This window comes from Typopeltis vanoorti, chromosome 12, assembly GCF_054136105.1.
Source record: "Typopeltis vanoorti isolate ZY-2024b chromosome 12, IOZ_Tvanoo_1.0, whole genome shotgun sequence".
In the NCBI taxonomy this organism is placed as follows: Eukaryota; Metazoa; Arthropoda; class Arachnida; order Uropygi; family Thelyphonidae; genus Typopeltis; species Typopeltis vanoorti.
This window is the reverse complement of record NC_143560.1, coordinates 23,168,795-23,184,465: the sequence shown is the minus strand read 5'-3', so window position 1 is coordinate 23,184,465 and position 15,671 is coordinate 23,168,795. Positions and strand designations below refer to the sequence as shown.

Genomic DNA, 15,671 nt, shown 5'->3' with positions numbered 1-15,671 from the left:
TGGTGGAGAAAATTCAGAGATGAATAACCAAGCTGGTGATAGGTCTGTGATATGCTTCCTCTGAGGAGAGATTAAAGGTGTGGGTTACAGTTTACTTAACAGCTGAAGGAGAGGGGCATGATACAAATTTATAAATTATTATATTTTCAATGCATGAGGAGTAGCGAGAACAAGAGATCAGTGCCCCAGTGGTGAATAAGTTTAAGGAGATGTCTGATAGGTATTCTATGAATAATGTTTAGTACGTGTCTCCTGTGATGAGTATTTTGGCTCTATGGAGATACTCTGTATAATTATTATTATGATGATGATGATTCAAGCCTCCATGGATCAAAAGACTCATTGTAGGAGATACTTCCTAGAAAACATAGTCTATGATATTACTCCTTGAACTCATTGACTGTTTTTGCTCTGAAAACTCTATCATGCAATGCATTTGATGGTTCAACAATCCTCCATGCAAAGAAACCACTCCTCATGCTGTTGCTCACAGCTTCCAGGGATGGCCCCCCTTGTTCTCAAGGAAAAGAACTCCCCAGTGTCAACCCTGTAACTACCTCTAAGTTTAAAAGTCTCAATCATACCACCTCTCCTTCTTCTATCTACCAAACTCTGCAGTTCACATTACCTCAGCCAATCCTCATAACCAGTGCTTTTTTTCTGGCAGTACTCAATGGTACACAGTACTGGCACCTATTTTCTTAAGTTTTTAAAAATTTGCAATTTATTGACAGCAAAATGTATTATAAATATTCCAGTAGATGGTACTGTGTTCACGGATTGAATTTTCAGTTTTGATTACTCATAAGTTGGTACACTGCTTTCCTGTTTCGTAGGTTGGTATGCAACTGGAAACAGGAAGTTGTGTTCATTTCCGACTGCTTCCAGTATCAGTGTATCAGTTCTATATTCACTCTGCAACAGGCTAGTGTTCACATGAGTTTTAAATTAATCTAAGTTAAATCAGTGCAAGCATTTATTATTATTATTATTACCCCAAGACCTCATGGAGTCAAAGACTCATCTGGGAGGTCCTTTTATCACACACACACATCTCATCATACCATGTCTTAAACACACTGAAACCCCTTGCAGACACCGCACTCTCAGGTAAGGTATTCCAATCATTCACAACTCTGCACGAAAAAAAACCTGTTCCCTCACTCCCCTACTCACACCCTCTTTATACATTTTCCAGGGATTACCTCTGGTTCTCCCCCGATCTCCTATTTTATGTAGAACTTCTCCGGCATTGATCCTATAACAACCACTTACCAACTTGTAGGTGTCTATCATATCTCCCTTCTTCCTCCTGTCCGCCAGACTCTTCAAATTACATCTTCTCAATCTTTCCTCATACTTGACATTCCAGAGATCAGAAACTACCTTAATCAATCGCCTTTGGACCCTTTCCAACATCTCTTCATCCTTCTGAAAACCAGGTGACCAAATGTGGCCAAATAGTCCATGTGTGGTCTAATCAAAGCCTTATACAACAGAACAAGAATCTCCCTACTTCTGCACGTCAGTGTCCCCCACATCATTCCCAGAAGCCTTTGAGTTGTCTTCACAATTTTGGCTATGTGTCCTCTGAATTTCAGATCCTTATCCACTATCACCCCCAGATCTCTTATTTCCTCTACCTCCAACAATATATTCTCACCAAGCATAAATTCTGCATCCCATCTTTGTTTTCCAAATTTTAAAACCTTACATTTTGCAACATTGAACTCGCATCTCCATTTCCGTGCCCAATCATTCAATTTATTCAAGTCATCTTGTAAGGCCACAACATCTTCACTACTCTTCATGGTTCATCCCAACTTTGCATCATCTGCAAACAACTGAATATCTCCATCCAAATCTTCACCTAGTGACATTCCACTAGTGACTTTCCTTTTCCTGGATATCGCTCCCCCATACACAACTTGTTGATACCTATCAGATAGCCAGTCTCCAATCCAATGTACTAATCTAACATCCAATCCCATCTGTTCTAGGTAGACTATCAATTTATCATGAGGTACTCTATCAAAAGCCTTTGCAAAATCTAAGTATATTACTAAGTAATTTTAAACCTGGTTTTACTCCATTTTTTCCAAGTAAGCAAACAGACAAAATGTCAAGTTTGCGCCTGCAATATATGCAAGACTAGCTGATCCCACAGGTAGTGCAAGACCAAGGCAACTCGTGGTAGAGGTGGAGCAAGCTCTGATCACTAATCTTAATATTTACCCTTAATGCCAAAACACATCTCCAAGAAGGGGATGTATGATGTTTTGTATTAAAGGCAAGGGGCCACTACCCAGACCGGTTTCGGCCTTTATTGAGGCCTCATCAGTGGGAGCCAGGCTAGAAATACCAAGATTTAGTAATGCAGAGCTTGTAAGTATTTTACCAAAACGAGTTACCATAAGGTGTTATAACCTTATTAGATAAAAATCCAGGAGGAGATATAGATGTTTTCCAAGTTCTATTTTTTCCAAGTAAGCAAATTAAGATTAGTGATCAGAGCTTGCTCCACCTCTACCATGAGTTGCCTTGGTCTTGCACTACCTGTGGGATCAGCTAGTCTTGCATATATTGCAGGTGCAAACTTGACATTTTGTCTGTTTGCTTACTTGGAAAAAATGGAGTAAAACCAGGTTTAAAATTACTTGGTATCTTTAACATAACTATACCCAAGTTAAAAATACTTTCTACATCTATATCTCCTCCTGAGATTTTTATCTAATAAGGTTATAACACCTTATGGTAACTCGTTTTGGTAAAATACTTACAAGCTCTGCATTATTAAATCTTGGTATTTCTAGCCTGGCTCCCACTGATGAGGCCTCAATAAAGGCCGAAACCAGTCTGGGTAGTGGCCCCTTGCCTTTAATACAAAACATCATACATCCCCTTCTTGGAGATGTGTTTTGGCATTAAGGGTAAATATTAAGATTAGTGATCAGAGCTTGCTCCACCTCTACCACGAATTGCCTTGGTCTTGCACTACCTGTGGGATCAGCTAGTCTTGCATATATTGCAGGTGCAAACTTCACATTTTGTCTGTTTGCTTACTTGGAAAAAATGGAGTAAAACCAGGTTTAAAATTACTTGGTATCTTTAACATAACTATACCCAAGTTAAAAATACTTTCTATAAGTATATTACTGTGTATCCTTCTTCTCTGTCCAAGGAAACAATCATTTTATTGTAATAAGTAAGTAGATTACTAAAAAAACATGACCTCCCTTTAGCAAATCTATGCCGTCCATCAAAGATAATACCATTGTTGTCAACCCAACTCTGGATCCAAGTTCTCACAAGCTTCTCCAACAACTTAACCACAACAACTGACACACACACACATATAGACCTATAATTTGATGCTTGAGTTCGATCACCTCCTTTATGAAGTGGCACAATCTTGCCCTCTTTCCACTCCTTAGGACTTAACCGAGTGCAAGACTCATATTAAAAAAATATGTCAAGACAGGTGTCAACTCCCCGGCACATTCCTTCAGAATATGTGGCGATATATTATCAAGTCCCACAGCCTTATTAACATCTAGTTTACTCAACTCCCCATACACCTCTTGTTCACTTACAGTCAGTCTCTCCTCCCCATCATCTATTGCTCTCAATCTCTCATGAAGTCACATTCACAAGATTGAAAGACCTTTATGAATTGCTCATTAAGTATCTCCACTGTCTTTATATCATTTTCTCCTATCAATGTCATCCTTCCATTATGCCAATGAGTTAAAAAAGGAAGGCTGAAGAAGCAAAAATTGTTTAATCTACTTGTGATCCTGTAATACAGAAAACTAGCACCGAAAATAAACTTGCTGAAGAGGAATACGAAACCAAGACCAAAGATCCACGTGGTCAAAAGGAAACAGATTCTGATAATAATTGGCCCGAATGTTAGACACTTTTTGCAGAAAAATGACTTCTGCAAGAGAAACGAGCGGGTGTATGTCAAGAATAAAATGTTGGGCTGTAAAATATGTGGAAAGACAAAGTCCTGCAATAAGTTCATCTGATTTCTATAAAAGTCTGAAAGAGGCTGTTGGAAAGTGTATGCTTGAAGGAGATGATGCTGATTTGCCTGCATGTGCTCAGATTTTAGATTCCAAGTATTGGCCAGAAAATCCAGGTAGGCATTTGACATTTAGTGAAGCTGCAATAAAAAATTAGCATGCAAATTTTGCTTAAATGAAAGAGAAGCAGTTCATGGTTTCCATGAATATCTTCAAGAAAATAATGTACTGGACATACTACTTGCTCCAAAGCACACTTTGGGCACAATTGTGATATCTTCCAGTGAATGTGAAACGGATTTCTCTCAGATGAATCTTATAGTAACTTCATCTAGGTCATCTCTGCTTGTATAGACAATTTCTGCACTGATGTTCATCAGGATAGTAGGACTTCCTCTCACTCAGTTCAACCCTAGCAAATATGTGGACTCATGGTTGTTCTTAGGTCATCACTCTGTAGTTATTACCAAAAGCAAGAAGCAATCTAAAGATGACGAGGGTATATCGGATGATATGTTAAAAGTGTGGAAGTTGTTGTAATAACATCTTCATGGTTAGTATCAGCACTTTTTTTTCCAGAAAAAAAAAACACTGCTCATAACCAACATTGTATAGAGCTGAAACCATCTTTGTTATCTGCCTCTGTACCCTTTCCACAGTTAACTTATCTCCTTCAAATATCCTGATGGAGACCAAATTTGAGAATAATAGTCCAAGTGTGGTCTGATCAGGGCTTTATACAAGCAAAACTTTTAATCTCAGCAGGTCATTGTCCTTCTCAGTATTGCAGCAATCCTCTGGGTTACCTTCACCACCTTTGCAATATGTTCCCTGAATTTCAAGTTTCTATCAATAATCACCCCCCCCCAGATCTCTTGTCTCCCCTACTTCCTAAAGTACAGCTCCTCCAACAGAGTATGCTGCATCCCATCGATGTATCCCAAACTTCAAGACTTTACATTTTGCTGCATTAAACTGAAATCCCCCATTCGTTTGCTCATCTGTCCAGTTTATTCAAATCCTCTTGCAAGGCTGCCACACCTACACCATTATTAATAACCCTTCCTAGCCTCACGTCATTTGAAAACAACTGAATATTCCCCTGCAATCCACTGACAATGTCATTGATATAAAGGTTAAATAATACAGCTCCCAGTACCGAGCCCTGTGGGACCTTGTAAACTTCTAGCTCCTTGATATTACCCCACCATACACAATTCTCTGATACCTATCAGATAGCCAATCCTGAATCCAGTTGACTAAACCCATCTAAACCCATGTGCTGCAACTCAAATATCAGCTTATCATGTGGCTAACATTGTACCCTGTCAAATACCTTTGCAAAATCAAAAAAACTGGCAGAATATGCCTTTCCCTCATCAACTGCTCTTGTCACGTTATTATAAAAGGCAAACATATTACTAATGCAAGAGCGTCCCTTAACAAATCCATGTTGACTCTCACAAATAACATTACCCTTATCTGCCCAAAGCTATATATGGTCCCTCACTAATTTCTCCAAGATCTTAACAACTACTGATGAAACACAAATTGGTCTATAATTTGACACTTCCCTTCTGCTACCACCCTTATGCAATAGATTATCTTACCTTCCTTCCATTCCTTGGGTACCCTTCCTGTTGAAAATCTTCGTTTTCAATGAATATTTTCATTGAAAAGCCAGGGAATAGAGCTGTCAGTTCTTTAGCACATTCTCTCTAAACCCATGGCGAAATTCCATCCAGTCCCACAGCTTTATTGACAACCAGAGTACTCAGTATTTGAAACACACTCTCCTCTTGCACCTCTAAACCTTGAACCTGCCCTATCCCTCTAGTATTAAACCCTCTTCTCCAGGATAAAATACTCCAATAAAGTGTTCATTGAATAACTCCACTATGTCCTTTGTATCAGTCACTCTATTCCCATTTTTATCAACACTGTTATTCTTCCGGAAATCATTTCTCCTCTTACTGGCCACATAACGAAAGAATTCCTTATGATTTTCTTTGGATCTCAGGGCCAATCTCTTCTTATATTCCAGTTTTCCCTTCCTTAACAATCTAGTCACTCTCCTGGCCTGAGTCTTATATTCTTCATGCATCTGCTCTGCACCCCTCTCCTTATATCTTTTCCATAACCTCTTTTCCACCTGCAGTTTCTGTTTGATATTGTTTGTTATCCACTTTACACCAAATTGTGTCTTCTTCTTCACTCATGGAATACAGCTTACTATTGCTGCTAATAAATATTCCTTCACAATTTCCCAAGCACTAATGATATCTCACCCTTCCAATTCTTCCTTCCATGGAACTGCCCCTAGTTGGTATCTAAGACTATTATAATCACACACTTTATAATTTCACATATATTACCTTCTTGTTGCTACTCCTGCATGTCTATTCGTCTTCCAAATCAAAACCACATGGTCATTCTCTCCAACTGGGAGAAGAGATGCCATCTCAGTTATAATCAGCTCTTCTGATGCTATGACCAAATCCAAAACACTTGAACCTCGTGTCCCTTCTGTTACATGTTGCCTAAGACATTTGTCCCTCAAGAATTCTAGAAGTTCCATTCCCTTAATACTACATACATTTTCCTCTTCCCAATTTATACTGCCATTGTTAAAATCTTCCATAACAATCATTCTTCTTGCACTTGCCAAGCTCAACTGGCTCAACATCTCTACCAATCGACCAACCTTTGCCAGCAAAGGTTGGTCGATTGGTTGAGCCTCTGCTACTAATGGCTCATGCAAAACATTAAGCAAGTTTGAGTGCAGTTAGTAGTTGGAAGGGATTCAATTGTTCGATGCTGTTGGTACACTCTCCCTCGATGAGTCTTTGGACTCCCTGGAGGTGTCACATAATAATAATAATAATAATAAATAAAGAGTTTAATAAAAATAAGGAAATTGTAACCCTACAAGTTTGTAAGTCATCAGCCATACATCGTCAGGAGTACTAATGAAAAAAAGTTATACACAATAAAAGACTAGAAACAATTAATTACATTATTAGATTTTGTTGTTTTAAGGATACTTGCGACATAAGACTGAATGATATAATCACGTAATCACAAGAAAGATATTTATTTAACCAAATATTTCGGTCTGGAAATAGCAGACCATCGTCGGTGGTATTTCTGACATCTTTCCTCAAGATATTATAAAACTATTCGATTTCGTTATACATTCTGGTTATTTCATATGTCAAAACAAATTTTATAGCCAAGTAGAAGGAACAGCCATGGGAAGTCCTCTTTCTCCAGCTTTAGCCAACTTTTATTTAGAACATTTAGAAAAAGTCCTCTTCACATCTAGTTTCCCTCTACCATCTTTTTGGGTAAGATATATAGATGACATATTTGCTATTTGGCCTCACAGTAAAAACACTTTATCTTCCTTTTTAAACAGTATTAATTCCTTACATCATCGCATAAAGTTTACTATGGAATTAGAAGAAAACAACCAGTTATCTTTTTTAGACGTTCTCCTCATCCGATCATCTTCAAATATTCTTACAACTACAGTATACAGGAAACCAACATTCACAGGTCGTTATATTCTGAAAGAATCAGCCCATCATCCATGTCAAAAAACAGGAATTATAAAATGTCTCATCAAAAGAGCCAAAACTAATTGTTCTACTTTTGATTATCTACAGAAAGAACTTTCTACTATCCAGCAACACATGAAACTCAATGGCTTTTCTGAAAAAAGTATTCAACGTCTTCTTACATCTTATAATCCTCCACAAAACAACAAAGATTCAATACGTCGAGTACCTATTCCTTATATCTCCGGTATTTCAGAACCTATCGCAAGAATTTTGAAGAAATATGATTTAACAGCTACGTATTCTCCTATTAACAAATTGTCTTCTCATTTTCCTTCTCCTAAAGACAAACGCTCAACTTTATCTCTTCCTGGAGTTTATCAAATTCCTTGCAACTGTGATCTCTCTTACTTTGGACAGACTGGACGTTCTCTTGAAAAAAGAATCCAAGAACATCAATCATCCATTCTTCACAATAAACCTGAAAAGTCTGGTTTGGCTCAACACGGGATTGAAACTGACCACAGCATCCTTTGGTCCAAAACTCGCCTCTTACATAGATCCCGTTATAGGTTCGAACGTTTGTTCAAGGAAAGCGTGGAGGCCTTGCTCCATCATCCCAACCTGAATCGTAATGACTGCATATCTATATCAAAAATCTGGGAAAGCCTAATCAAGATTACTCATTAATTTTTTTTTTTTTTTTTTTTTTTTTTTATAGCAAATTCAATCATGTTTCTACTTCAAAATATTTCGTTTCATACTTAGTGATATAACATCACGCGACATGTTCTAATTTCAACGATCTATTGTTAGTATTCTAGCTTGTATATTTTTTTTTAAACTGTTCTTGTAATACCACCGACGATGGTCTGCTATTTCCAGACCGAAATATTTGGTTAAATAAATATCTTTCTTGTGATTACGTGATTATATCATTCAGTCTACATTATTAGATGTTATCAAAACTTCAATTGCTACATACAAAAATAAGTAACCAGAAAATTAACATTAAATTCATTACTGTATGCATGCTGGAAAACTGCTAGTTGTTGCTGTCACATTCTGTGGCATCACATATGTCATATCCTAGGTCCATGGCAGTTAGATTTTTAATGAAAACCAACCAAACGTGGTGTAAGATTAAGCCATGTTTTTGTTACATTGTGTGGGGGAATTTGTGAGGCTTCCTTGAACTTGTAAAACAACTATGATCAATATATGGCATTTTGCCAAACTACTTGATGTGGTAGTTCTATGGGAGGCCAAGGCTCATTTATTCTGTCTTCTTTTTTTGACATCTTTGATGTGGTATTCAGACATGGATTCCTCCCCCTCCCCCCCGCCCTTCCTCTCTGGCCTACATAGCAAATGCCACAAGAGCAGTAAATCTCATAAATGCCTGGTTGATAAGAGGATGGGGAAGTTATTGTGGATATAAGAATCTGGAGATTTTATGTAAATATAAAGAAGCCACATTGATGTTGCTTCTTGGATTCATTACCACTGAGTGCAAAGTTCTGTCTCAAGTAGTGCAGTTCTTCATTCCTTTTAATTGACGTGCTGGATATATTGTATGCTCTATCTCATAATGTTATCATCATTCCTATCTTTTGTAATGGATGATGGTGTGAAGCAGCATTTAAAAATCTTTTACTTGTGGTAGGTTTTCTGTATATCTTTTTTCTTCTTTGTTTATTTCAACAAGGATATCAAGAAATGGTAATTTTTTACGATCTCCCAGTTCAAGAGTGAATTTTATATTAAGATGCAAGCTGTTCAGATAATCTTTGAAATTAATCAACTCATCTATTGTTCCTGACCAAATAACAAAAATATCATCTGTGTGTTGAGGCTTAAGTGCTGGGAAGACATCATGTTGGAAATTTAATGGAATATTTACAGCACTAGAAAAGGATTAAAAATTAATTTTAATACTTCGAATATTTTGTCTCAGTCACTGAGCATCTTCAGGAATTGCAAATAACTCTTGTAACACACTCAAATATATCACAATGCTAAATGAAACATGTGAGTGACTCTAAAGTCCTCTCCAGTTGATGCACCCCGCTATGGGCATTTGTCGGTGGACTAGGATGTAAGGTCAGACCTTTACTTTCTGTCATTTCTAAGTGCCATCGCAAATACTAAAATCAGTCTTTCTTTTTTGAATTTACTATGGTGGAGCATGGTGGTTTTTCTTCAGAAGATCCTGGGTTGTATTCAAAACATGATCTTCAAGACCAGATTGTGATTGCAGATGTATGGTTTGTGTTCTTCTAAAAGGGTGGTTGCTGATCTACCTATCTGTCCAAAGTAATAATTAATGTAATTAAAGTAATAAATGATTAGCTGATCAGCCCCCTCCTCTCTCAGTGCCTAGAGTATATAAAGTACCCTGTTCTTGCAAGCTGGCTTACTTTGGACAGACGGTAGATCAGCAACCATCCGTTTAGAATGTTACATCATTACTAAATTCCTATAAACAATTTTCCTCTGGATTAACATGTTATCTGTCAACATTCTAATATTATCAGATCTCATATTTCTGTCTTCTAAGGCACTTTTTACTGTATCAATCCGTCTTCATCTTGGTCTTTCTCTGGGTCTCAACTCACCAATCTCATATAAATGAACAATCAAAAGACCAATTGAAACTAAAGTGCAAAGATGACTGATACCTAGGTGGTTAACCTACTTTGAGTTAACTGCCTTGAATTGGCCTTCTCTGCCTAGGATTGCTCCCCAGTCATCCCTGCAATTGACTATAAGACCTCATTGGATTAAGAGGATGGAGCTATTTAAAAAACCTCTCATAGCAAGAATAGACAGAATTTTATCTCCCCCTGGTGAATATTGCATAATGTGGGTGGTCTACACCATTTTGTCAAAAATTTGATATCTCCTAGAATGTTTCTTTCTAAAAAAAAAAAAAATTGTCTGACTGAACAATAAAATTTTCACAATACAATATTATAAAGCATTTGGATATCATATTCCACCTTTATTGAGGTCTCATCAGTGGAATCTAGACCCAGAAGTGATACCATAGTTGAAGTCATTTCCAATTACAAGTAGCCTAAAGTGTCACACTTTATTACTAAAATACTCTGGATCAGATATAGATGTTGGAAGTTTTTCCACTTGGTTATACTATAAATTAAAAATTCCAAGAAATTATATTCTTGGTTTAATCCTTTATCCAAGTGTAAGCAAACAAAGTGTGCACGTGAAGTAGCTTCACGACTGGGCAACTGTTTAATCTTAAATCTTTAATTTGTAGTATAACCAAGTGAAGAAGTTTTCAATATCTATCTCTAATCTAGAGTATATTAGTAATAAGGTGTGACCTTTAGATGGAAATATGACTATTGCATTACTTCAACCCTGGTATCACTCCTGGGTCTTGCCCCCACTGATAAGACTGCAGTAAAAGTCGAAACCAGTCTGGGTAGTGACCCTTCCCATAATGCATAGCATTATACATGTCTGTAAGGATATGTGCTTTGCATTATTATTATTATTATTATATGGGCACCTCCATGGAGTCCAAAGACTCATTGCTGGAGACTCAATCTATCCACACAATCTATCATACCTCTCATTGAACCCAATAACAGACAAAGCACTTACAACTGACTCTGGCAAACCATTCCACTCATTCACAACTTTCCAAGCAAAAAAAAAATCTAGTCCTCACACCCTTACTAACCACACCTTTATTAAACTTCCAGGGATGTCTCCTTGTTCTTCTCCCTCTAGCCAAGTGCTGAAATATTTCCCCTGCATTATTTGGACTCTTTGGGTGAACTGGAAGAAGGAAAGCATGAACACATGTGAAAATTGTCTGAATAGATTAGAGCGATTAGAAATGGGAGCAAACATTGAGACCATAGTAGAAGATCTTTGGCAGGAGTTAATGAAAATGAAAAGCGAAATGAAACATCTGGAAGAGAACAGTAAGCAACTAAAGGAGAAGGAGGAAGTTCATATTATAAAGAAAGAGACAAAGGATAGTCATATATAAGTGTATGAGGATTTGATCATTAGAGGTGTGATTACTAATAAAGTGCATAAAACATTATTCCTGGCGGAATAATGAAGCAAATAATTGATGGGTTGCAGAAAAGGAAATACCCAAGTCAAAATTAGTGGTAATCATGGGCACAAATCAGTTGAGGAGAGAAAAAAAACTGTTGATAGAAACTTGAGGAAGTTGTTGCAGCAGGTAAAGAAGAATAGTGTTGTTGGGAAAGTCGTAGGCATGTTGCCCAGATATGATAACAGTGAAGTGAGAAGGAAAGCAGAGATAATGAACAGTAAGATGGCTGAATTGTGTGAGACAAAGGAGGTTCAATTTGTAAATCTGTGGAGTGAATTTGAAGAGAAGTTGGTGTTGGGCATTTAGAAAGGCTATTGTTTTCTGAGAAGGCACAGAGTCAAGAGGTTAATGTAGCAAATGGTCCAAGTCTACCTGTGAAAAAGGATAGCACAAATCAACAGATTGTACAACAGGAAGAAAATGGATATGAGGTTGAAGATGTGGTTGCAGCAGCACAAGATGATGGAATGCATAAAGGCAAGGATGAGACAGGAAGCAATGGAAATTACAGTCAGGATCAGGGAAATGGGAGTGGTCAGACCGAAGAGAGAGAGAGAGAGAGGTGTAGTATAGCAGCTAGAATAGAGAATGTTGGTGCTGGTAGAATGGCCTCAAACACACAGTGATTGTTATGTTTATACACAAATGCAAGGAGTATTCGAAACAAGAGAGCTGAGTTTGTCGCATTGATTGAGATGATATGATCCAAAGTAATTGGAATAAGTGAAAAATGGTTGTCTGAGGAGGAAAATGATCTGATATGATGTCGGGAATAGAATTAGAAGGATATATAATTTTACAGAAGGATAGAGATGTGAAAAGAGGCATGGGAGTGCTGTTAATGGCTGCATGTGTGGGGTCAAGGAGAGTGAGTTTGTGGAATTTCTGAGATAAGTATCTTAAGCAGCATGGAATTGAAGCAACTAGAGGATTTAATGTTTTGGATTTGGTGATAACTTCACAAGATGTAGTTGTTAATGAAGTGTTCACACTGCCACCGGTTGGTGAGGGTGATCATGAAGTACTTGTTTGGGAAGTGATGAAACAAGAAAAGGTCACTGCTGAAAATGGAAATATGTGGAAACTCTTTAGTCAGCATTAGTATGCTGGGTAAATGAGCTGAGCAGAAAAGATGTTGACAATGCATGGAAATTTACAAGGCAGTATCTGACAAAAGCAATGTATGACTGCATACCAAGGGCTAAGAAAGTAAATAGAATAGGAGTGAAATGGATGAACAGTGAAATCAAGCAAGCTGTGCTGGAAAAGAAAATGTTACGGAGGAGGTACAAGACAGTTGGTGGTGATCAGATTCATGAAAAGTATGAAGTGCAAGCTAGAAAAGTGATGAGCATGATAAAGAAAGAAAAGTGCAGTGTGAGAGGAGATAGGCTGGTCAGGCCAAGGTTAATTAATAGGAATTTTTCTGCTACATGGCAAGTAAGAGGAGATAATTATGCAAGATTCACATTGGCGGATAGTCATGGCAGCGGACTAACAGCTGAAAAGGATATAGTGGAATTATTGAACAAGCACTTTATGGGCATATATCATACTGTTGTAAATGATCCGTGCAATATATAGAAGAGAGGCAAGTATTAGGAGAATGGGAAGTGAAAGAAACAGAGGTGTATCAGATGTTGGTTGGATTAGATGTGAATAAGGCTGTGGGAATGGATGACATATCACTACGTATTCATAAAGAATGTGCACAACAGTTGGCTATACCCTTGATCTGGTTATTTAATGAAAGTCTTGCAGTTGTTCCTAACCACTGCAAGATTTTGGTTTTAGACAGAAGTCTCCAACTATAAGACAGTCTCTATAACTGCATTTGTGGTGATGGTATTAGAGAGATTGGTAAGGAATAGAATACAGAATTGGGTTGATGGGCATAGCATTCTTTATGATGGTCAGCATGGATTTGTAAAGGATAGGTCCTGTTTTTGTAATTTACTTGCATTTTATGATAAGGTGACAAGTGCATTAGATAAGGGAGAATCATATACAGTGATATTCTTAGACTTTGCAAAAGCCTTTGATAGATTAATACATGGTAAGGTGTATACAAGCTGCAAAGGATGTAAATAGATATGGTTAGATGGATTAGAGATTGGTTCTCTGAATGATATCTGCAGATTGTGTATGATTGAGCAGTGTCTCAAAAAAAGAGGGTAACCAGTGGCATGCCCCAGGATTCTGTTCTTGGGCCCCAGCTGTTTAGCTTGTTTGTAAATGATATATTATTATTATTATTATTGTTCCGGGAAACTCCAAGGAGTCGACAGACTCATCGAGGGAGGCCCTAACATCATGTCTGGAACAACTATTCAACATTCACACAGTATCTATCATATCTTGCCTTGAACTCATTCACGGTCGTAGCACCCACAACAGACTCTGGAAGCTTATTCCACTCATTCACCACTCTCCAAGTAAAAAACCTAGCTCTAACACCCTTGTCAACCACGCTCTTGCCCAGCTTCCATGCATGGCCCCTAGTCCTCCCACCGCCAGTCATATTTTCAAAAATATTTTCTGGATCAATCTTATAAAAACCCTTCAGTAATTTGAATTCTCAATCATATCACCCCTCCTTCGCCTATCGTCCAATTTCTGCAACCCACAAATCTTCAACCTATTCTCATAAGGTTCATTCCACAGACCTGCTATCATCTTGGTCACTCGTCTCTCCACTTCCTCCCCATCACGAAGAAACCCTGGTGCCCATAACTGGGCACGGAAGTCCAGATGGGGTCTTATCAAGGCTCGATACAGAGGAACAACAACTTGTTTGTCTCTGCATGTTAAAGTATTTTTCAGAAGCTAAGTGATTTGGTGAGCTGTTTTAGTCACTTTTGCAATGTGCCCCCTAAACTTCAACTCCCTATCCACCAGCACTCCCAAATCCCTGGCCTCATCAATCTCCTAGAGTATGGTTCCACCAATGCGATATACTAGCTGCTATTCTTTTCACCCCAAAGTGCATAGCCTTACACTTTGCCACATTAAACTGACATCCATTTTTTCCTAGCCCAGTCCTCCAAACTATCCAAATCATCCTGTAAAATTTTGACATCCTGTGCTCTACCCAACTTTGCATCATCAGCAAACAAGTGAACACTTCCTCTCAAATCCTTTCCAATATCATTGATGAACAAATTGAAAAGCAGTGGTCCAAGAACAGAGCCCTGCGGCAATCCACTAGTCACAAGACGTCTTTTTGACTCCACTCCTGAATAAACCACTCTCTGGTATCTCTCCTTCAACCACCCTCCTATCCATCTTACCAACTTTATATTTGTCCCCATCTGCTACAGTTTACTGATTAGGGTTCCATGTGGTATCCTGTCAAAGGTCTTGGCAAGGTCCAGTAGTATCACTGTAAACCCATTATCCCTATCCAGTTCAGCCGTCACTGTGTTATAAAACGTGAGCAAGTTACTGAGGCATGATCTACCCTTCACAAAACCATGTTGTCCCCCATACAATATCCCATTTTCATCTATCCAATCCTGTATTCTTTTCTTGACTAATTTCTCTAAGACCTTGACAATGATTCCTGATATGCTAACCGGTCGGTAATTTACAACAGCAGTCTTGGAACCACCTTTATGCAGTGGAACTATTTTCCCCTCCTTCCACCGGCTCGGGACTAACCCAGACCCGAGACTCAAATTAAACAAAATGGTCAAGGGTACTGACAAGTGTAGTGTAGTACGAGAAGCAGCTAAATTCTTTAGCTGCTTCTCGTACTACACGAGCTGGTATACCATCCAATCCCACAGATGTATTGACATTGAGGTTATGCAATAGACTACTCACCTCCACTTCATTCACCACAATTCCCATATAATCTATTGGTTTATTCGTTTCTGCAATGTCACCACCTGGATGATATATTCTTGCAAAGTGCTCACTCAGTAACTCAGCTATCTCAACTGATTCAGTTACCTCCCTACCATCGGCATTCTTTAAAAT

General features: G+C 38.1%; 1 protein-coding gene across 1 annotated transcript in view; it reads left to right on the top strand.

The window, feature by feature from the left end:
- The window catches only part of LOC150100631 (fibrillin-1-like), a 1,594,375-nt gene that overhangs the window by 1,319,145 nt on the left and 259,559 nt on the right, over nucleotides 1-15,671 (top strand). The window lies entirely within an intron of this gene.